Source organism: Ambystoma mexicanum, chromosome 6p (genome assembly GCF_040938575.1).
Source record: "Ambystoma mexicanum isolate Mex_15411 chromosome 6p, UKY_AmexF1_1, whole genome shotgun sequence".
Taxonomy (NCBI): Eukaryota; Metazoa; Chordata; class Amphibia; order Caudata; family Ambystomatidae; genus Ambystoma; species Ambystoma mexicanum.
In genome coordinates, this window is record NC_090935.1 from 1,349,031,021 (window position 1) to 1,349,053,803 (window position 22,783).

Below are 22,783 nucleotides of genomic sequence, written 5' to 3' on the forward strand. Positions count from 1 at the left end.
GCTGGACAGAAACAAACGTGGAACTAGAAGATTTTGAACCCTCTCCATCACAAGGCTGACAAGGGTAGAGTCTCAGGAAGGAAAGCTGTGCAGCATGGCAGCTCCCGCATCTAAGCACAGTGGGATAAAGAAGATGTTTCCTTTGCAAGGGAAGTTCCCGGCATCACCTGAGTTGCTACAGGGTGCACATTTGCAGGTGGTCCATCCGGACATTTCTCCTTTAGTGCCATGGCTCAGCAAAAGCAGCAAGTGGAAGCCTATGACCCAGGTCCTGCTCTCCCTCTATTGTTCCATGCAGAAGCTCAGATTTGTCACACACAATAATAATGCAAACTGAACCAAAGTATTATTGTGGAAGTGACAAACTCAAGTATAGAAAAGCATTGTCAGGAATGTCCTACCATTTCAAAATTTCACCTGACTAAATGTAATAAAAAATTAATGGTGGTCAGCAACACTGGATGACTTAGCAATGCTGTAGTCCTGCTCTTGTGTTTAGTATTTTCCCCATTGTCAGCCATACTTATAATTGTCTTTTTTTCTGGTAGTGGCTGGATTGCAACTATTGCATTAATGAAAAATGAGAAATTTTGGTAAAAGCAGTAGCAATACTGCAAGCCTGGAAGGGGACAAAGCTGCAGTGTGGGGAAAAACAACTAGTGTAAACAGTTTGTAACGCGGTAAAAATCCCAAATAAATAAAATAAATAAACATTATATAGCTGTCAGATATCCGGAAGAGAGATACACCCCTCTTGAGGCAGGTCTATAAAAAAGAGAAGTAGGCAGAGATAGGACTGGTTAGAGCAGCTCAGGCCACCAAGCAGGGGTGTTGCTAGGTCTGAAAAAGATCTGTGGCTATGTTAATGTCAGGGCTGTAGGGATCGGGGCTAGCCAGCCTTTTGGTTGTAGCCCCCAAGCTTCTATCCGGGGCTACAAACAAAAAACCTGGGACTATAGCCCCCTAAGGATCCCTTAGCAACATCTCTGCGGTGCCAAGAGGACCGCTATGCAAGTCACAGTGAATGTTGGGATGGGACTGGTGTGGTAATGGGATGCGCGTACCCTCAAATGAAATGGACATGCAAAATAATCGGGTGGACACACAGGGTGCAGTGCACAGGCAGTTTTGTATCCTTGCTTGCCTGAAGCAGTCAGCATGCAAGAACCCTTGCATTGTTCCATGATTTATGTGCCATGACAGGTGCTCATTGCAAAGACTGGAGGGGGGGTGTCTGTACTTCTGCTCTCTATATGGTAGAGGAGAGGCACAGAGGACCGCAGCCAAGATTCTCTATTCACTGTATTAGTTAAAACACAGTCTTTATATAATTAATATTCAAAGTTAAAACACAGTCTTTATATAATTAATATTCAAGGTTATGTACACTATCACAATAACTCACTTTGTGCTCAGAAAATCACTAACGGTAAATATATACAGTTCTAAAGTGGTACCACAATTATTATCAGATCTCATTAAAGCGCATCAACTATACTGTGAAAATGCCACACAGATTAATAAAGAGTAAACCAGTAGTAAAGAGGGGAAGGAAAGCAAGATGGTTGAACAATTGGCAGAATACTGGCCTTTACCAACTAGGCACAATTCCGTGTGGAGATCCCCCCCACCTGGGCAACCTGTAAAGCAAAGATGTATCACAAGCCCAGTCCATATATTGTTCTACAAGTCTTATTTCCCTCTACAATAGTTCTACAGCCCCAATGTACCTGGAATTGTAGCGTTCGTCATCAGGGAATCGACGGCCCTTCTTGAGTGCCCTCCCTTTAAGGCAGGAGTCACGGGTCTTCGAACGTCCGACGGAGAACAGGGTGAACTACCGCGGTGAAGTGGCAGCTTCGTTCCTAGCGGTGCTCATCGATGACGGAGCGGTGGCGTCCTGCAAGGAAGAGGCGTGCCGGGAACCTCGGTGACGGTAGTTCTGGACCGCAAAGAGATGTTGAAGAACTGTGGCCCAGCAAGGGCGGCAAGTTGTCGGCGTCTCTGTGGTCTTTAGGTGGCGGGAAACCCACCGGCGGATGCTCCTCGGCGCGTCGACGGTTGGGCCTTCTCCAACGGGATAAAGCGGGCGGCGATGCAGACGAGAGCGTCCTTGGCTCAAATTAAGTTCTTAGGCAAACGGGAGCATGGCAGCTCCAGTCAGCGACGGCGGTCATCGACGGTGGCGGACAACAGTCCGGGCGCTTCTCTTTGGGATTCCGCAGCAGTCCCCGTCTCCGGTCGGCAGCCTGTCGTAGGTCTGTCTACCAGGGAGCTTTGGCAAAGATCGGCTGGTGCACGATGGTCCCTCATAGCTCGGGAAGAGGGCACCTTACCAGGTCCTCTCTGGGTCAATTGCTGGAGACACAGCAGCTTTCAGATTGTGAAGGAGAGCAACAGCAATTCTTCTCTTCCAGCAGGGCTTCAAGGTTAAGCTTCAGTTTCAACTCCAGTTTATCTTCAGCTTTTGAACACACATTCGAGCAATGAGAGGCCCCCAGATATACTAGTTGATCTCCCATTCATTCTGCTGAGTCACACTCAAGCAACCAATCGGTCAGAAGGGCATTCATGCAAGCAGGCATCCAATCAGGTGCATAGTGCATTCAGGACATTAACTCCTCTCCAGACACTCACAACAAGTTATGTGTATTGGGACAAGTACCCAGCCATTCAACACTCCACACTGCATTCATACCAGTTCCGGGCAGGGCTATCTCAGTCATTGTGTCAAACACCAGATACTAGACACCCACAACAAAGAATGCGTATTCGTCACACACTCCATTCACCCAGGTCCCACCCACAGGGTGTACCCACACCATACAGTCACTGGGAAGGCTCAAGGCAGTCTGGCCTGGACTTCACAACAGCACCATATATGGAACTTCCACCCAACAGCCGGTCAGGGGGAAGGGACAGAGTCAGGGCTTCACAGGACTTTGGGAAAACAGGGTAACAGGCAATAGAAAGCAAGAGGCCACAGGGGCCATCTTGTTTCCTATCAGGAATCAACTGATTCCAATGGCAGGGCCTGGGTATCCCAAAATGGAGGATACTCAGAGCACCTGTCAAACTCAGCATGGAGCTGCCACCAGCCCATACCCTGCTCTGTGGGCCACACACAGGTGCCCAAAAACATACACTAGGGGCACAGGGTTGTACCCCCACCCATGGGTGCCATAAGGGTATCTCATGGGTCTGTTCACCAAACCAAAAGAGAGAGCTGTACTGCCAGGAGTCCCACATGAACTCCAGTGCGGAAAACACGACAGAACAGACGATAAAAGCAGTAAAGGACAAGGATACGGAGGCCCTGTCCCTCCGATGCATTTTCAGCATCACACTCATAGTCCTTTTCTTACATAACACACCAGTATGACAATGGCCATGCCCAACTATTGTGATTGGCTGCTGGGCAGGAGAAACCACCAGGGTAGCGTGGACTGGCGTAAAAACTATTAACCCTGGCTTCTTTTGAGTTACACTTGTGTCTGTATAACTGGTGGTGTACTCATCAACAGGAGCTCTAACACATGGACAGGAATGCTGCATGTCCCCGGACTCTGAGGACATACCTCAGAGAACCACGGGATACACACAGCTTAGGTGTTTGCAGGGGGTGAAAGGCGATTTTGCCAGAGGGAAAGCCATATCGACACTGCATATCTGCAGTAGTGGCTGAACTATGGGAGAAGAGAGATGCAGGCTGTGACTATTGTTTGCCTTTTTCCCCATTCATACCCACTCATACACCACCCATGGCCATGGTAATCCTTATGGCCCTTTCCACCCAGTATCAGCCTAAACACACCCCCTGCAATCTCTGTGATCCAGCTTTCCAACACAGTAAGAGCAAGCTACATGCTGCTATGGGGGTGCCATTGTTGATTTCAAGCAGACTTCTGCAAGGTAATGACTTCATTTCTGCTATAAACTAGCTCCTGGAGTAATACAAATGTCCAGAACAAGTATGCCTTCGGTCACTTGGTTCATAAGCAATGTCTTCCATCGGGGCGTTAAACTTCACACACCTCCAATGTCCGAGACACACTGCTGGCCGCTGAGTACTGATCTTGCCCGGGTAACTGTGAAGATTGTGTTGGCGTTACATTCCACCAGCATATAACAGTTTTCATGTTTCCCAGGCAAGTTCTGCATTTCTCACTGCATGACTTTCAGGTTCGGATCCCCAGTAGAAGATGGGCGCGCCCATAGAACTTCTCGTCTCCGCTATCGCTGCGAAATCAGTGTTTAGGTTTATAAAAAGTATATCCAGCAGCAACTTACCAACACCAGTCTTAACCGCTTGTGAGATGTTAACCATCCCCACTTGTGGCCGCAATGCCTGGCTAAATGTGTCTGATTGGTGTATGACCATTGACATCATGTTTAAGGTTTAGTGACAAGCATATCGATTTCACTGTTTCTTTTTCAAATGAGTTCTAAATGTGCAGATGTTATTTTGCCCCAGCAACACACACACCATATTTTTATAGAAAGGAAATACTTGGCAAGTGGCAATCTGAGCTGCAAAGTGGACACCCTTGGGTCAGTCCTTGCTTTTCAACTAACAACCCATTTGCATTCTTGGACTTGTAGTTTAGTTGTCCTCATAAAAAAAGTATGCCGCTGCTTCACCATGTAAAAACAGCATTGGCAAAAAAAGCCAGGTATGTTCATGGTGTTACATGACCTGGCTCCACTTGCCAACCATCGGCAGTTAGCAAAGATGTTGTATTCAGGGGTGTACTGGGAACTAAAAGAGGCCCTGGAAGTCATTTTCAAAGTGGCCCCATATTACACTTTGTCAGTAAGCCCAACCCTTGTTTTATGGCAAAATATGGAAAGACAACACAAAACAAGCCCAGGGTGCAGCGGTCTACCGGGGAAATATCCAGAGTTCTCTATAGGCCAGTCCACTCCCCGGGTTGTATTTGTTTTGATAATTAAGTGGTATGCCTACCTTTATTTCATACACATGTTGCACTGTGACTGGTTCCAAGGGGCTGTTCCATTTATTATATTTTATTACACAGCGTAGACCTTTTCCCATGTGCACTAGAGAACACTACAATGTGTTTGTGCCATTCTAGCCAGGCTCTTTATTTTCCATGGGGTCCCCAGTTATTCGCTTTGCAGGGGAAGCAAGTGTCCAGTGCTATGGAATTCTCCATGCTCTATGCTGGAGGGACTTCCTTCCTGTTCCTGGTGGCCACGCCCCCTCAGGTTTATCAGCGCTTCCCCAGCCCTGCAGGGGTGAAGCCCGCGGCGGGGCCAGGGCGCAGTGTTTGGCACCACATAGACGCTCTTTGGACTCTCTCATCCAAAGGATCCTCATCACAAGGAACTTTTCCTGTCTGGAGCCTGTCCGGAGGCACCTGAGGCCTGGCCTAAGGACTCTGCCCATTTTCTGGTAAGCCTGCCCTGACCCTGCAGCTTGCCCACACCTCCCCAGAACCTAACCTTTCCACCTAATCCCTTCATGTAGTACACCTCATGGGTGCCTCTGCTTTTTACTGACTTTGGACAATTGCTTGCTATCACCTGGTCTATTGTTGATATATAATATCTCACTATACTATTTAGCGCATTTACCAGTATTGCTTATCTGCTTGTACTGTATCCTCTTGTGCAGCCAACTACTACCTATTATGCCCTGCCACCATTTAGCCTCTGCCTGCCCCACTTAGAAAATCAAATTTAGGCATTGTATTTTGTTGAACTGCTACCTATTATGCCCTGCCTCTGAACTACCTAGCACTAGTCGCAGGATCCCCCTGTCATTTCTGTCACATACCAGCAGCACACACCAGCTGCACACAAACACACACACAGCCACTCTCCACGATCATGATGCCCAATCATAGCATAGTTTCACTCTCCCGCACTCTCACTGCGACACTCCGCTCAGCCAGCCTAAAAGCCATCCTTATAGCCCTCACTATAATGGCCTCTACGCCTCCCAACATATTCCCAGCACACCTCACCCAGCGCCCGGCACTAAATTCACATGCCGCAGCACCAGACTACAACATCACACAGTCTGGGCCACCTAGCCACCAGACTCCGCAATCTCAGAAATCGATCACTTCCTAGGTATTTACTCTGCTCACCCACACCCATCACGACTAGAAACACCAGATTAGGCACCCACACTGCACCACTACCACACACCACAACAAGCACACTTCACCCCATACTAGTACAAACAAAAACATCAAAGGCACACAACACCCACCTCTTAAATGTGCACTACTGAACGTACGCTCCCTACTTGCACATGCCCTCGAGATAAATTATCTACTATCCACACTTAATCTGGATTTACTTTGCATCACCGAATCCTGGCTCAATGATGCCTCCTGCCCAGCCATCGCACTAGCTCTACCCACAGGCTACCCCATCCTTAGGCAAGATAAATGTGGTAAGATTGAGGGGGAGTCACCCTTATCAACAAAGACTCACTATCCATCAGATTAGCAGACCATAATACATGGGGTGGTAATGCTGATATCCTATCAGCCAATCTTACGCTCTCCCCCAATAATCTAATCAACAACCACATCCTATACAGACTCCCAGCTGACTTTCAAGAGCACCTCTCCCATCGACTCAGCAACAACATTAAAAAGTCCTCCAAAATCCTTCTATTAGGAGACTTACATTTAGGATACAATGATCCTAGGGATAAATCTGCTGCAACCCTAGCTAAAGAACTCCCAGACTTAGGTTTCTCCCAAATAGTCCTCACCCCTACTCACTCCAAAGGCCGCACCCTTGACTGGGTCTTGGATCACAACTGTGCATCCAACATTACCTCAAACACCGCCCTTCCTTGGACAGACCACACATGCATCGAATTCCTCATCCCCACCAACCCTAAACCTAAGACTCTCACCCACGCACCACCTGCCACAATAAGAAGTTCTAAAAAACTCAACGCAGACAACTTGCGTCCCCAGCTTAAAAGCCCCTGCCTAGCACCACCTTTCTCTCAGGACCCAAATATACTATCAGCTATCTTCAATGATACTCTCACCAATGCCATAAACTCTATAGCCCCACTTGAAAGCAAGAAGGGAAAAAAATAATTTCACTGCAACTCTTGATTCTCAGAAGAACTCCAAAATCTCCAAGCTCAAAAGCGCTAGTCGCTTAAAAACAGGCAAACGGATCAGAGTAATCTAAATAAGAGCCTCTTCAAACAAATAGCCCTCCAATATAAAAAAGCCATCTTAGCAGAAAAATCCAACTCCTTCCATGATAGGATCTCAAAGGCCAACTCCCAAGCTAAAGAACTATTCGCAATCTTTAAAGAATTAGTCACTCCTCCGGCTACCGCTGACGAGATAACTAAAGACAAAGCCTGGTGTGCCAGCATTCAGTCCACCATGCTCAACAAAATGAAACTTCTCCAGAACAAAATCCAAAACTACTGCAAAGCCCTCCCAAACCAAAAAACCAACCACCCTACACAAGACAAGCGTAGTAATCTCAATCACGCTCAATTCTCCTTCAGAAACGTCACTGAACCTGAGGTCCTTAATCTCATCAAAAACCTCAAACCATCCCTCTGCAAAGCAGACATTTGCCCTCCCAAAATCCTCAAGTAATGCGCCAATGACCTAGCACCCCTGATTACTGCCTTCATTAACGCATCTTTCCAAACAGGAACTGTCCCAAACAACCTCAAGGAAGCCTGGGTGCGGCCACTTCTAAAAAGGGCCACACTTGACCCAGCGCAACCAACAACTACAGACCGATAACGACAGTCCCGTTCCTCCTAAAAATCCTGGACAAAGCAGCTCACATCCAGATCCAATCTTACATAGAAGCTAACTCCATACTAGGCAAAAGACAATCTGGCTTCCGTGTCGGGAATGGAACAGAATCCGCCTTATTAGACCTAAAAAATCAAATCTCACAGATCATTGACAAAGGCAAACCTGCCTTGCTCCTCCTCCTCGATCTATCAGCTGCTTTTGACCTGGTAGATCAGCAAACACTCACCACCCACCTCACCCATGCAGCCCATTTCTCTAATCAAGCAGCATCCTGGATCCCTTCTTTCCTTGAAGGAAGAGCCATGAAGGTCTACTCTGACACAGCTAACGCAGATCCTACCACTATAAACTTGGTGTCCCCCAAGGATCTTGTACAGCCCCCACCCCCTATAACCTCTTCACAAAACCCCTGTTCGACCTACTTGAATCCATGGGTGTTGCATATACAAACTATGCAGACGACACTCAAGTACTTTTACCCCTATCTGGACTCTATCACTAAGACGCCACAGCCCTTCACAACATCTATGCCACTATCCAAGCTTGGATGGCAATCAACGGCCTCTGTCTTAACGGGGAGAAGACTGAAATTCTCATCCTGGGCCAGACAAACACATTATCCCTAAGCCCCCAATACAACAACTTCAACATAGACAACTCAAACATCTCCGTATCATCCTCTGTCAAGACTCTAGGTGTTCACATTGATGCAAATCTATTGATGAACAAACAAGTCAGTGCCATAGCCTCTGCATCAGCGTTCAGCACCAAACTCATCAATGCCATTAAACCCTACTTATCCACCCCCAACCGCTTGGCCATAGCTAGAGCAACTATAGGAGCCAAACTCGATTATGGCAACGCCCTTCTAGCTGACACCTCCGCCAAAAACATTCACAGACTGCAAACCACACAAAACAATGACCTCAGAGCCGCCATGAGCATCCCTAGAAGAGACCATATATCCCACGCCAGACGTGAAGCACGGTGGCTCCAGGTCAAAGACCGTATTACTCTGAAAATCCTCACCATCAATCACAGGTGCATCAACAAAACCGCTCCAGCATACCTATCTGAAGCAATATCAAGGACCACATCCACTCGCCCCACCAGAGCTCAGTACACCAACCAGCTACACATACCGCGCATAAAGAGAGCCACAGCAGGATGTCTAGGCTTCTCCTATATTGCACCGAAACTCTGGAACTCACTCCCTGCCACCCTTAGAGCTGAAACTTCCATCTCTGTCTTCCGCAACAACCTCAAGGCCACTCTCCTCAACTAGCAAGTGGAGGACTGCCTCCTCCACTTCTGCCATGTATATTGTAATATAACACAAATGTAATATAACTGTATTGTAAACCGAATATATACTGCTAATGACTATGTAACTATATTGCAACCTGTATATATATTGCTAATGACCATCTAACTAAGTAACTAAGCTTTGTACTGTAACAAGTGCCACGATGTCCTCGGGCTGTTGTCCACTATATAAATACGAATAAAACAAAATAAAAACTCTTTGGACCATTCCTACTCCTGGACAACGCTGTCTCCAATCAAGGTAACTCGGGAATTAATTCCCTGACTGTATTCTGCCCCACTTATCACACTTCTGGAACCACTCCTTGGGGGCTCCAACATGCCGGTGCCTCTTGGTCAAGCCACGGGGGAGATCCCAGCCTCTACACCCCTCGTGTTCTTTGGCCCTGAGCTCGGCCCGGACCCGCCTATAGACACCATGAGGAAATTCAGGCAGCTAAAGAGGAATCTAAAAGTGGAAGCCATAGCTGCCAAAACTACAGTGCTTGCTCCAGGAACCCCGCATGAGTCCACTGGACCCACAGCATCCACAGCATCCATGGCCTTCGGGGATGCCCACCTGCTGATCACAGAGATCCGCCAATTCTTCGGCAACCCTGGGGCAGTGTCCCCTTCACTACCTGCACTGAGTACGGCTGCTGTAGCCGAACCCCAGTTGAACACTACCATTTGTTCAACCCCTGTTTGCCCTCCTGCTCCTGCCCAGCCTGCACAGTCCATAGAAGGGCCCCTCCCTGCTACAGACCACCCTATGATCAAGGGGTGCGAGCCTGAATTTGACCCTGTATCTGCCCCTCAGCCCTGTGCCACGCCACCCTGTCCCACCCCACGCTTGACCAGCGCAATTGGGCTCACTGTTACCCCAGCGTTTACACCCACGGTCATACCTGCACCAGAAAGGAAAGAGGATGGTGGTACAGGCTATCCTGTCTGCTGCTGTAACTGCAACCTAGTTCTGGCTGAGCTGTCCCACATTAAGACTTTGCTCTTGACCCTCATCGCAGTGGCGCCCAGCAGTATAACTGCAGGTGACCCAACTTGTTAACCAGCTGATGAAGGGGCTGACCGGGACTGTGACTCCCCCATTTACCCCCTTCACTCCAACAAGTTTCCTCAACCTCCTATGCCCACTGCCACAGAGAAGAATATAGAACCTAACCCTGCGAAAGTAAAAGCGAATGAGGGGCAACCCTTTAAGCTACCACAGCCCAATCAAGCACATAAGGGGCGTCCACCCTGTGTGCTCCCAGGAAGGTTCACACCAGTAAACTCACACTCTCCCTCAACCAAGTATGGTAGGCCATGGGACACTAGGATTAGCTTACTACAAAGAGTCACGAAACGACTCTCAAACCGACCAGAACCAAGGGAGGCACTCCTCAAAATAAGCCTACACTGGTTGAAAACTAGAGGGGGTTGCTCATTTCTGAATTGTGCCAGAAAGTCCAACTGGGGAGAAGACGATTTTGTTGAACTAAATCACTGTGACAATGAAGTGGTCAGGAATATACTGAATGCCTACAAGGCCTGCACCCCACACCCGAACAGTGTAATCAAACTTTGTCACTTCCCTGTGGGCCTCAGACCTTTGGGTTCAGTGTTGACAGGTGGAAATGCCATCCCTTTGGGGGGTAAAAGGGTTAACAGGCTCTCCAGTAATCATCACTAACCACAGCGAGGCTGTGTTTGAATTTGTTTCGACCTGTTAAGGGGATAGTGTAGGGCCCAGGCTGCCTGCGATCACCCTGTTAATAATGCCTTCAGTTTCCCTGTTCTCAAACATTGGATATGTTTTTTGTATTGTAAAGTACATTTTGGGATTGTTATTTATACTTTCATAGCTACCGAATAAAGTTATGTTGAATGAATGGAATTCTCATTGTGCTGCCTTTTTTCTACAGCATGCCAGTTCTTCCTCCACTTGCGTGGTTGCCTATTCTGCTCTAGTGCTACCCCTCTCTGCTTTCTGGCATCTGTCAGGGTGCGTAGTAAACAGCCTGGCAGCCCCTCAACATCGTTATGTGGGACGGCTGCCGTTGTGACCATTTCCCACGGGAAGTGACGTTGGGGTTAGGTAGGAGGGTGCGGGTGAAGGGGCAGTTCCTGATGTGCATTGACTAAAGATAGACGTGTTTCTCTATCCGCTGGTGTCCCATGCCTTTTTGCCTGTGTAGTTCATGCCCATGTCTGCGCGTGCGAAGCTCCCGCAGATACGCGAAGGCATCACAGCATCCTATTTCTCCTTATCGCCTCACTTTACAATCCTCTTCCTACGTGTGCATTTGACTATTGGCAAAAATGGTTTTAGGTTGGCAAATCCTCTATAATTCTTGACGTGTTTAGTTCCTTCACGTTTAATTGTTAGGGCCATGAGCCCACCAAAATGTATTTGGTTGGTCAGCTTAATGGTTAATTACACAGCTCACCGATTGCTGCAGTGTTTATACTTTTCTTCTACAGCAGAGTCTAAGCTGGCTCTGGGTGATATGTGCCAATCACTGGCATACAAGACTGCTCGCCTGATTCTGTGCAACTTGATACATTGCCAATGAATGCCGCCAGTCCTCTTCCTCTGAGAATTCTGAATTTCACTTTATAAAAAGTATTCTCCCAGAGTTAAGTCAAGGGCACAAGCAGCAACTTCAGAACATCAGGGTTGATGGCTCATGAAACTATCAACCACACTTCCATGCTGGTGGATACATTTGTGCGTTACCGGAGATTTCTTCGAATACCATTTCACCTAATGAGACTTCACCGAATCAATTTCACTGAAAATGGTAGGGGAAATGGTATATGTGTAATGCATAATAGGCGGGTTGTGCGGTAAGGGTATAAGTTAGGGTAGGGAGTGGTGAGGGGAAGCAGCAGGGGCCTCTGCATTAAAAAAAAGTAGAAAAACTAAAAGGTAGATTTTGTTTTTCGGTGAAATAGATTCTATGAAATCTCCGTTAGGTACAATATTTAAAAAAAATCACATGTGTGTACTTGCAGGATGGCCACAGACATTATATTACGGGTATACCCCAAGAATACGCATGACGTGCATAAGGTTCTAAATATGTAGGTAAGTTAATTTAGCCACTATGCCAAACAAGCTGAATGTATAGAGGAAAGACCTGACAAATGACCATCAAAACTGCAAACTGGCCAGCCTTGAGCCACTCCCACCAATACCCCCATTGCATTATGGGTCTTGTATCTGGCTGTCCTCATTATAGGGCTGCAGTAGTTTAGATAACCCTATGGCAACGCGGCCGATGCAGTTAGTCTGAGACACCAGACAAGCGAATGCCATGCCACACACTGACCACTAACAAGCGCTGTGACTGTTTATGGGTGCTGATCTCTGTTTTGAACTCCACAAAGTGCAAGTGCCTTGCGGGCCCGCAGATCTGGGCGCGGCTCTCCAATTCGAATGGGAGCAAGAAGCATCTCCTAAGATTTCTAAGTAAGAGCCTCTCCTGGTATTCAGGCACTACAAACTTGTAGGAAGATGGACACCTGACCGACCACCCTGGGTCCCAGCAAGCAGAATTTCAGTGACCAACTGTATCACCTTGGATACACCAGTTGTCCGAGAAGAGGGTGCCCCCCAGTGTAAGGATTCCAGTGTTTTTGGCGACAATCCCACACATTCTTCACATCCTTGTCAGAAGTAAAGGGGTTACTAGTTTTACCTGCCCTGAGGAAGGCTTGACATGGATGACACAACCACCGGCACGCCGAAACATGCACCAGTGCTCGAGTATCCAAAAAAAAGGGGCATTGAAAAAAGTTCAGATATTTGACGTTCATGTAGGCAGACAGATGGCATGATTATTAATTAATCATGTCAATAAAACTCTCCAGGGTAGTATTTAATATACCCTGCAGCAGGTTACAACAACCAGGGTAGTTTACCTTGCATTAGCACCCGGCACGCGCGGCGCAACAGGAATACTAGGTGGTGATTGGCTCATTTGCGAGCCATACCACATGGTATTCCCTTTTACGCCGTGCGTGCCGGCTACTCTATTCCCAGCGAGGGGCGTGGCAGCCCCTCAGCCAATGAGGAGGCTCGAAACGGGTCAATCCCCGCTCCGAGCCTCCCCATGGCTGGAGGCTTCCTTCGTCCCCCGCCGGGGACTCAGGTAAGAATGTTTTTTTTTTTCCTCCCACCTCCCACCCCACCCAACTTACCTTCTATCCTGCAATCTCCAGCGGGGGACGATGGAAACCTCCAGCCGTGTGGAGACTCGGAGCGGGGCCATCCCGCTCCAAGCCTCCACACGGCTAGAGGCTTCCATCGTCCCCTGCCGGAGGCCGCGGTACTTTTTTTTTTTTTTCTTCCCCGTCCCCCTCCCTTCCGCCCTCCCAACCCCACTTACCTTCTTTTTTCTTCTAGTCTTGGGAGCGAACGCGCTGGGAACACTTGTGTTCCCAGCGCATCCGCTCCCGATGGCCGCCATGGAAAGGGAAAACGGACTACGTTTTCCCTTTCCCGGCAGCCATTTTTTTTTCTTTTTTTTGTTGAAACAAGCGAAACAGAAAAAAAAATGCCATTAGCATCCCGGTCTAATGGGCCGGGGTGCTAATGGCAATAAGACCCTTGGCGGCGGGCCAATACCGCCCACGGTAATGCCCCCGTGTCTTCGTTAAGGCCCTCGCTATGCTCAGGCCTGTAACTACGGCCCCGGGGGCATTACCTGGGGCGGTATTGGCCCGCCACCTCGGGTCTTATTGCCACAGTAGTTCACATTACTTTTTGAATTCTGACCTAGATTGGCGTCTTTTTGGGTGCTATAATATGTTATGTGCACTGAATTCATGCTCAATTCAAGCATTGGCAAAGGCTAACACTTTTGGCTCATGTATGGGAATTAGTTAGCATGTGTCAGGTATCACACCATTTGTCAGCTGTTGCCCACTTATGGCCAAGTAGTAACACCATGGCAGTGTCTGGCAAATATCTATCCGATGCCTACGCAAAAGACAAAGCTATTGGCTTTGCCAATGCTTATATTTACTTCATGTGAGCTCAGATAAGCATTCTGTTTCAAGTCCATTTTTAGGTTTGATGATCTTCAAGGAAGAGAGGGGCATCCTGGTATCTAAATAGTACAGGATCATGATTATGGTCCCAATAGCAATGTGCTGGAAAGCACAAAGGGTCCAGTCAACCAGCTCTTTGTGAAAGATCAAAATAAATGTTCATTAATAAACAAGTTTATTGGGGGGCGGGTGTGTGTGTTGTGTATATATATATATATATATATATATATATATATATATATATATATATATACGCACGCACCAGAGGCATTGCTGGGAGGGAGTATGAGTGGGCTGGGTCTTTTGCTTGTAGCCCTAGATAGAATTTCAGGAGCTACAACCATAAGGCTAGCTGGCCCGGAGTCCCGACAGTCCCGACATTAGCGTAGCCCCGGACCTTTTCCACACCTAGCAACACCCCTGGTACGCACATTCCAGATTTGAGAAATATCTGTCATTTTCAAAATCCAGAACATTGACAAATCTGGAGTATGCAGTTGTGCATTTCACAATATTGCCAAACATTGAGAAAGTTGGGGGTGGGGGGCATTCAAAGACACGTGGAAGGCCCATCCCCCAAACACACTGTGCTATACAAGACCATTTGGCCTGTTCTAGGGGACTGAAAACTTAAATTTTCAATGTTCTACGAAGCATATTTAGCAGATAGCTCTGTGGTTGTGCTCTGCTTAACAACGCCCTTAAGGGCCTGATCACGACTTTGGCGGTAATGCTGGCGGTATTACCGCCAGCAGTATTAGCCCTACCGCCGAACTCCCCGGCGCTAATAACGCCGGATCACGAGTTCGGCGGTAATGTAATTCCCCATTGAGCCCATTCGGGAATGCCCCATTCCCCATTGGGCTCAGTGTGGAAAATTCGCGCTCTTACCACCGGCGGATTACCCGCCGGCGGTAATAGCGCACATTTTCGGTGGATTACCCCCCAGCCAAGAGCTTGAGCGAAATCCACCGAAGTCCTGATTTGGCGGACGCTTAAATCCAGCGGTAATAGCGCGACTGCAGGATTTAAGGGTTACCGGCAAAGTCGTGATGAGGCCGTCTCTACCGCAATGCTGGCACGCCTCAAATTACCACGATGCAACATAGCATACCAAAACTTGCACTTCAACCAGATTTCCATGAGCATTAAACAAATATACATATAATTGCACTGCTGTTTGGAGGATGGAAATGCATGTGGATCAGCAGCTGTGCTGCTTGGAAAGTGACAAGCCTTTTAATCATTTCACTGTTTATAGCACTTTTGATTATACTCAGTGCAGCGCAAAACACCTGATTTAGAAATACAAGATGTAGTTGCTCTGCAACATAGAAACTACACGAAGAGCTGGAATAGAAACTCAGGGAGCGATCATGTGTTTTGTTTAATATGTTTTGTGAGGTGAATTAATCCTAACTCTAAGTGTCGGTGGCTGCCCTCCTCTGAAACCCCCTTGGAAAAAAGGGTCATCAGGAAATATATAATTTCTAAAATGTATTACATCCTAAAAATTCCCTCATGAACCATGAAAAAGTGCTGTTAAATATAAAAGGAGCAGTAGAAACGCAATTTCTTTTTTGATTTGTAATATAAGTCGCACATGGGTCTGTGCCCGGGGTCTGCACGCCTGCAGTAAGGACATGGAATGCAAAGTGGACTGCTTTGCTCGTGCTTTGCAGCCGGCTGTGGACGGGCCTGATGCAAACTTGCATCGCTTGCTCAGCGTCCATCACAGGCGCGCTGGCTAGTAGAGACATCGCCTGCACCTGGGGCGAGATTAGAGAAACCCTGCACGGGGTGCAAGTGCAAAGTTGCACGCTATTCGCACTAGGGCAAAGTTTGCCCTATTTAAAAAAAAAAAACACTGGGACACATTAGAAAACCATTGCATCAACACAGGTGCAGTTTGCCATATTATGAGCACCAGGGTAAAAATTGCCCTAATGCAAAAAAGATGCATTTTCACTGCATGTTTGCACCAGGGTAAACTTTATCCTAGGGTATTGGCACTTGGGCAAACTTTGCCCTGATGCAAAAAAAATGCATACAAAATATATATTTTTTGTTCTAGGGCAATATTTGCACCATGCCCGACTACACTTGTCTTGGTGCAATGGTGTTCGAATGTGTCCCAGTGTTTTTAAAAATAGTGCTAACCTCTTTACCCTGGTGTTAATACCGTGCAATTTTACAACTGCACTTGCACTGGTGCAAAGTTTCTGCAATCCGGCCCCAGATATGTTCCCATTCTTCTTTCTGGTTTCAACCTTCCACTTGTTACAATCCATTTTATTGACCCAGCTTAAACGTACGGCCCACATCTTAGATCTAGTCATCAAGGACATGTGCCTTGACCCTTTCAGCTGCAAACTCCCACGCAGGTGCTCGCGACCACCAATCTGTTAAATACAACTGGAGCCTTTGCCCTGCAGGTTAGATCGCAGGTCTCTGATGCAATACCGCTATTAGGAGATGTCTCAGCCCATTGAGCTGCCTCACCAGCAGTGCGTGTCCTCCACAAATGGTCCAGCTGACGTGCCATTCCACCCTGCACCCCCCGTCCCCCACTTCCCGTTTCACTTACCAAGTTGCCTGGCGCTTCAGGGGGTGGAAAGAGCAGGTACTCGGGCTGGCAGAGCTCTCTCCCCTTCCAGGCTGGGAGACGGGTTTTGTGCCCTGGGAGGGCCAGCCCCTTCACAGGATCTGTGCCAGAAGACAGCCCCCGCCAGGGACAGCCCCACCCACCTGCCATGACACCAAGCCCCGCTGCTGAGGCAGGGGGCAAGACAGTTGAGGTGTCGGTGTGGTGGAAGGGACGGCGTTGTCGGGCGGCCTCAAGCAGTCAGTAAAGAGCATGGGTGCAATTTCATGAGGGGGGGACAGGGGTGTTCCCTCCCCAACTTTCATTGTACACCATTTTGTCCCCATTCATTTGGCTGGGGCACCTTTTCTTCAGATGTCATGTACCCCGCCCCCAACATTTTCAGCAAAGTTGCTCCACTGGTAAAGAGGCTGCAAGCTTAACAGGGGGCCGAAGCCCGACGAAGTTGCGGGCAGCTGCTACGGCCTGTGAAACAGGGTACAAAAAGAAACTGTGGCAATATGGTAGCACTCAGGGTCCCATCCCAAAGTCATGGATTGACTAGCCTCAACCAATCAAAGTTGCAGATAGCAGCTCTTCAGGGGGCGCAATGAGATGGTGGGCACACAGGTTCTTGTTCCCGGGGGAGCCGGGACATTCTTCTGATGGACCCCGGTGGAAAGGTGAGGTTGGAACTAAGGACTTAAGAAAAGGGGGTAGGTTTAATATTGAAAAAAGGGCAGGGACATCACCTGCCTAACGCTGGTCGCTTTTTGTTACTTGTGCTCGGATGTAATATATGTGTAACAAACCTCAGCCATGTTTCTCCAGAAGCAATGCTGTAATTTTCAATCCTATTACACTGTTCACTAACGTCATAAGACTCAGGGGTACAATGCAAATTGAAGGCACAAAAGACTTGTGTAAGGCTTTTACATCTTCCATTCATGTCACACCCCAGTTTCAATCATTTGTATGGTGATGTGATATGATAGGTTATTTATTACACGCTTAATACCCAGAGGTTTCTACACGTGGACCCGGGGATTGAACTGGTGGTACTCTGTGTCATTTTGCTTCCAAGGCGAGCACGTTGCCCCGGAGCTATCCTCCCAAGACTAGGGGAGGGGTAGAGGAGGGTTAGAACGCAATCTGCATTTCCACCGGCTAACTTCCGCTCCGCTATGCAAATACCCCGGCATTTGCGGCGGCATGTATTTTCATGCCGGTGCAAAAGCTGGGGATTCCTAGGAAGCCCGCAGGCTTTATGCACCAGCATAAAGCAGGTTGACTCAATAGGGATCCATTGTAAACACTGCCTACCATGCAGAGTTACAAAGGCACAGCCCCTGACCTCGTGGAAATTCACCATCTCAGATCCCAAGACTGACTCTGGCTTCTTCCTCCATGAGACCAGACTGATGGCTGCTTGTGTCTATCCTTGCAAGTTGGATTTCCCCTGCTACGTGTATGGTCTCCACACTGAAAGCAGCCTCTCGTCTGGCAGGTGGGGTTGCCCCAGAGCAAGAGGAAACACCACCCCTAGCTGGGGTTTCCAATCGTGCTTTTTGGGACCTTTCGTCGCGGGGGAGTACCTGTGCTCTTACGCTCCTTAGGTTGATGTTGACCTGTTGACACATCTGGTTTAGATGTGTTCACCTCATCCTTTTCCTTGACTCGAGTTCTCACATGCCTGTCCGTCGCTTTTGCAAACTCTCGAAGGTCTGTGATATTCCTTTATGCTAAATGCTTGTGTAACTGCATTTCATCATTTTTCAGGACATTCTTGCATGGATCCAAATTATACATCTCTTCAAATGTGTCAACGTTTTTACTTGCGACACATACCCTCGGATATTTGAAAGACCTATGCATAAACGCATCAAAGGTTTGATCCCCCTTCTTGGTGAGCTCTCTAACGCTCCACAGGCATTGTTCTGGGGTCCAGCAGTACTTGCTCAGGATGGTGACTTTCATTGTCTCATAAATGGCCTTTTCTCAGGAGCTAAGTGAATAATCACCTCAGTTCCAGCTGTCGGTAGGCTGCCCATAAGGGCTGGCCCCCACAATTCCTTTAACACCTCCTGGAGGTGGAAAGAGTCCGAGTGCCTCAAACTAATCAAGGATGTCTTTCCCCACCTCATATGGTTTATGAGTGGACTAAGTCCTTGGGGATGTCGCGTGTAGGCCTTCCTTGGGTGCCATGAGTGGAAACGCAAATGGCCCCTCTAAGAGTTTGTTCCTGGGCCTCCAGTCCCTTCTGCAGCTCCAGTTTGTGCAGCTCTAACATGACTAAATCCTTCTGGTTTTGTTCTGCTGGACCGGTGGCATTCCTCCGAGTCTTTGCCGGTTGAGCATCCCCCTTTCCTCTGAGCAGATCTTTCTAGCAATCAATTCACTACCCTGGGACCTGACTGAGGCTTGGGACCAAACTGAAGCTTGTGACTTTGCGGAAACTTGGCACCGCTGGAACACCACACCACCCACCTTCTGTGAGGAATCACAGGAACGGCTATCATTATCACTACCCTTCTCCGTATCTAAACCCCTCAGTCGACTGGGTACCTGAGCTCGGGCATCAGATCACTACTAAATAAAATGAATTGCAAATAACAGTAATGTTAAGACTAACTTGGAGACATGCACTACATTCATCAACTGCTGATCATTGCAGAGATATCTTTGTTAAATACTCATTATTTTAGTTTTGCTAATATCGATGTATCAGCTCCTGGGGAGAAGGTACCAGCCAATCAGATTAGCAGGACGCGGGCTGAATCTTATGATCCGAGTCTGCGTTTCAACTCTTGAATGGCACCTTCATCCCAAAGGCCCCATTTCCCCGGCATATCCGGGTGCCCTCTCCAGGTCCCCTAGGGACCGCTTCTGCCTAAATCTTTCCTCCCTCACTCTGCCCCCCGGCCACCCGTACTTACTTTCTCCATCGCATCCCGTCACATGCTTCTCTACAATCCACCTCATGGAAGTGTCTGCGCAGAGTGTGTCTTCCATTTCCATGACCGGCTCAACTGGGAGTGTTATTTTTTTTTTTAAATAAACTTAGTACTAGCTCCTCGGGGCTTAGCCCCTGAGTGCTAACAGCAGTATCACCCATGTTGGCAGGCTGGACTGGCCAATAATGGCACCTGGCACTGCGTTAAAGCCCTGTCTTTGCTCGGGACTATAACTTCGGTGCCGGGCAATTACCGGCCAATCCATCCCACCAACGCAGGTGTTATTGCTATAATGCAGAAATCATTCTTGCCGTTGGAGATGCCTTTGTGCCCCGGCACTGATTAGAGTAGGGGGAGATGAGTTCAGAATGCAGGAATTTGATTACCGTGGCAAGAAGGATACAAGCAACTGGGGAGGGGGAATCAATGCAGAGTGCATTCATGCTTTTGTTAAGAATGACAGGTGTTGGCACAGCAGGCAGAGGCTACTGCAGTGGGAGATGGATGCGGGCTGGTTTTATGTAGTTGCAGGTGGTCTCTATCGCTGTGTGTCCCTAAAGAAAGGGAACTGCATGCACCTCCCTACCCAGTGGCAGTCATGTGCCAACACCCACCATTCCCAACAAAAGCAAAAAGACCATCTGCATCAGTTCCCTACCATGGTAGTCACTAAGATCTGTGGCACTGGTATCAACTAGCGCCTTCCTGAAGGGAGGTGGCGGGAGGGGGGTGGTGTTGGGGGTGAAGGGATAGGCAGGAGGGTTGAGTACCAGCGACTTGGACCTTTCCTGGAAGTAGCACATGATGGTGTGGTCAGCACCTTGTTCTCTTCCCAGGCTGTGCCTGAGCACATCTGGCTTGCACACATCTAGAACGTGGCGCTCAAGTAGTTATGGCAAGTAACCCAAGTCCGTGAATTCTGCCTCCCAACTATGCCGACAAGTATAAAGAGGGACCTCAAACACCTGGCAAAGTCAAGTGGCCTAAAGAATAAGGATAGTGAGGTTGGCACTCAAAGTATATTTAATTTTCCAAATAACACAAATCCTTATTTGAAATACAATTTGTATATTTAGTGTACTTATTCGTTTTGTTTCTTTCTTTTAACTCTCCGTTATTGTGGAGGTAGTACAAGTTGACTGACCCATTTGCTTTGTCATGTTTGCAGGGGAAGAACCACATTTTAGGAGGTCACCCTACATAAACAAATGTTTTGCCTCAAAGTACCATTATCAAAAAGGCGGTTAAATCCTGCTCTCTCTCAACAGATGTCAATGTTATACACCAAATATCAGTCCTACATCAGACTACTCTACGCAAGACCTCACCATTAGTATTTCTTCTCTTTTTATTACTGAACACTATACTTTTAAAGTAGCAAGTTGAACCCCCCAAAATGGTGGTGCATAAACTTAAACTGACATCAATCACTAAACAATAAACACATGATTCATCACAGACATGGCATAAAACAGTAACCATAGTCTTAAAGATAAAATAATAGCCATTTGAGCAAATAACCCTTCAAAATACAACACAGCCTCCAATAGCGCACGGTTGCCCCTGTGCCGCGTGAATAGCTACACGCAGACAACACTCTTTATGGCCTTGCTCTCAGAAACTCAGGGTAGCAGAAGGAACGTCCACAAAATCCAAGGGCATAATGGACAATCCTGCAGACCCTGTTCCACAGTGGGCCACAGTAATTCCGGGGTCCCACACTCGCACAAGACCTGTTATGTCTTCGGGGGGGCAGCAATATCAGGGCCCCCACTCCAGCCTTACTTTACGTTGCAGTGCACCTGTGACAGCCTTAGTAAATATGGGTGGGGCATGAGGCTTGAATCTGAGTGGGATGGAATCCATTCGAAATAGTCAAGACACACTCGCAGTCATCTAGCAAAGAGATAAAGCCAAACACAGGCACACATATCATTCATGTAGACATAGAGATGGACATGTAGAGACATAAGCACACAGATAAACTAAGCATACTATGAAGATACGTACATACATATATCCCCGAGATGCACAGAAATAACAGTCCGGTCCCAACACAACATACAAGGATATAGGAACATACTAAACAAAACATTACACATTCAGAAGAACATGCATCCAAACTAATAAGGGAGGCAGATCTAGAGACACATTGACCTCTACACAGGGAATTTAGTTTGAGACGTTTGTTGTATAAACCCACCCTCTCAAACATAAGTGCCAATTGCATACACCCCACACAGAAAACCCCTAGGCAGCTAGCTGCCTTTGACCCTAGCCACTGTGTTATACTTAGCTGCCTTTGACCCTATACACTGTGTTATACTTAGCTGCATCTTTGACCCTAGCCACTGTGTTATACTTAGCTGCCTTTGACCCTATCCACTGTGTTATACTTAGCTGCATCTTTGAGCATAGCCACTGTGGTATATTTAGCTGCATTTTGGATATAGTCACTGTGTAGAATCTAGTCTCGCTCAAAACCGGCCCCCATTTAAATCTAGCTGCTTTTTAGTAAAGCCACCGTGGTATATTTAGCTGCAGTTTTAGTATAACCAGTGTGCTATATTTAGCCACAATTTGAGTATAGCCACTGTGGTATATTTAGATGAATTTTGCGTATAGCCTGTGTGTTATATTTAGCTGCTTTTGAATATAGCCACCGAGTAGAATTTAGCTGGGCTTTGAATTCACCACCTTCTAAATTCAGCTGCAACTACGAAACAAGGAACCCAGCTAGGACACACGGATATGCATCACACTCCATGCTTATTGAACATAGCCAAAGTCACGGCCACCCACCTGCACGCATCTGCTATCATACACTACTCTAAGACACATTGCACAACACCTTTGCCATAAAAATGCAGCTATCCCCCAAGACAAAAATTCAGTCTAGCTGCACACATAAGGACCCCCCCCTGCCCTCGCATACTCTCCTGACTACCTCACAGCACCCATCCACATTCCGGCTCGACATGGGTAGCTGCAGACCTGGCCACCCCTACCTACCTTCATATTGGCTAAAATGCACACACAAATTCTAAACTCCTCTATCGAATTTCCCATACCTGGACTTCAGTCCCCCGAGGGCTTTC

The 22,783-nt window shown here is 47.6% G+C and overlaps 1 protein-coding gene across 1 annotated transcript in view; it reads right to left on the bottom strand.

The window, feature by feature from the left end:
* The window catches only part of GLYATL3 (glycine-N-acyltransferase like 3), a 111,314-nt gene extending 94,512 nt beyond the window's left edge, over positions 1 to 16,802 (bottom strand). Inside the window, exon 1 of the mRNA XM_069626038.1 lies at positions 16,735 to 16,802. The gene's annotated coding sequence lies outside the window, so the exon portion shown is untranslated. The remainder of the gene's footprint in view (positions 1 to 16,734) is intronic.
* Between the last annotated feature and the right edge of the window lie 5,981 nt (positions 16,803 to 22,783).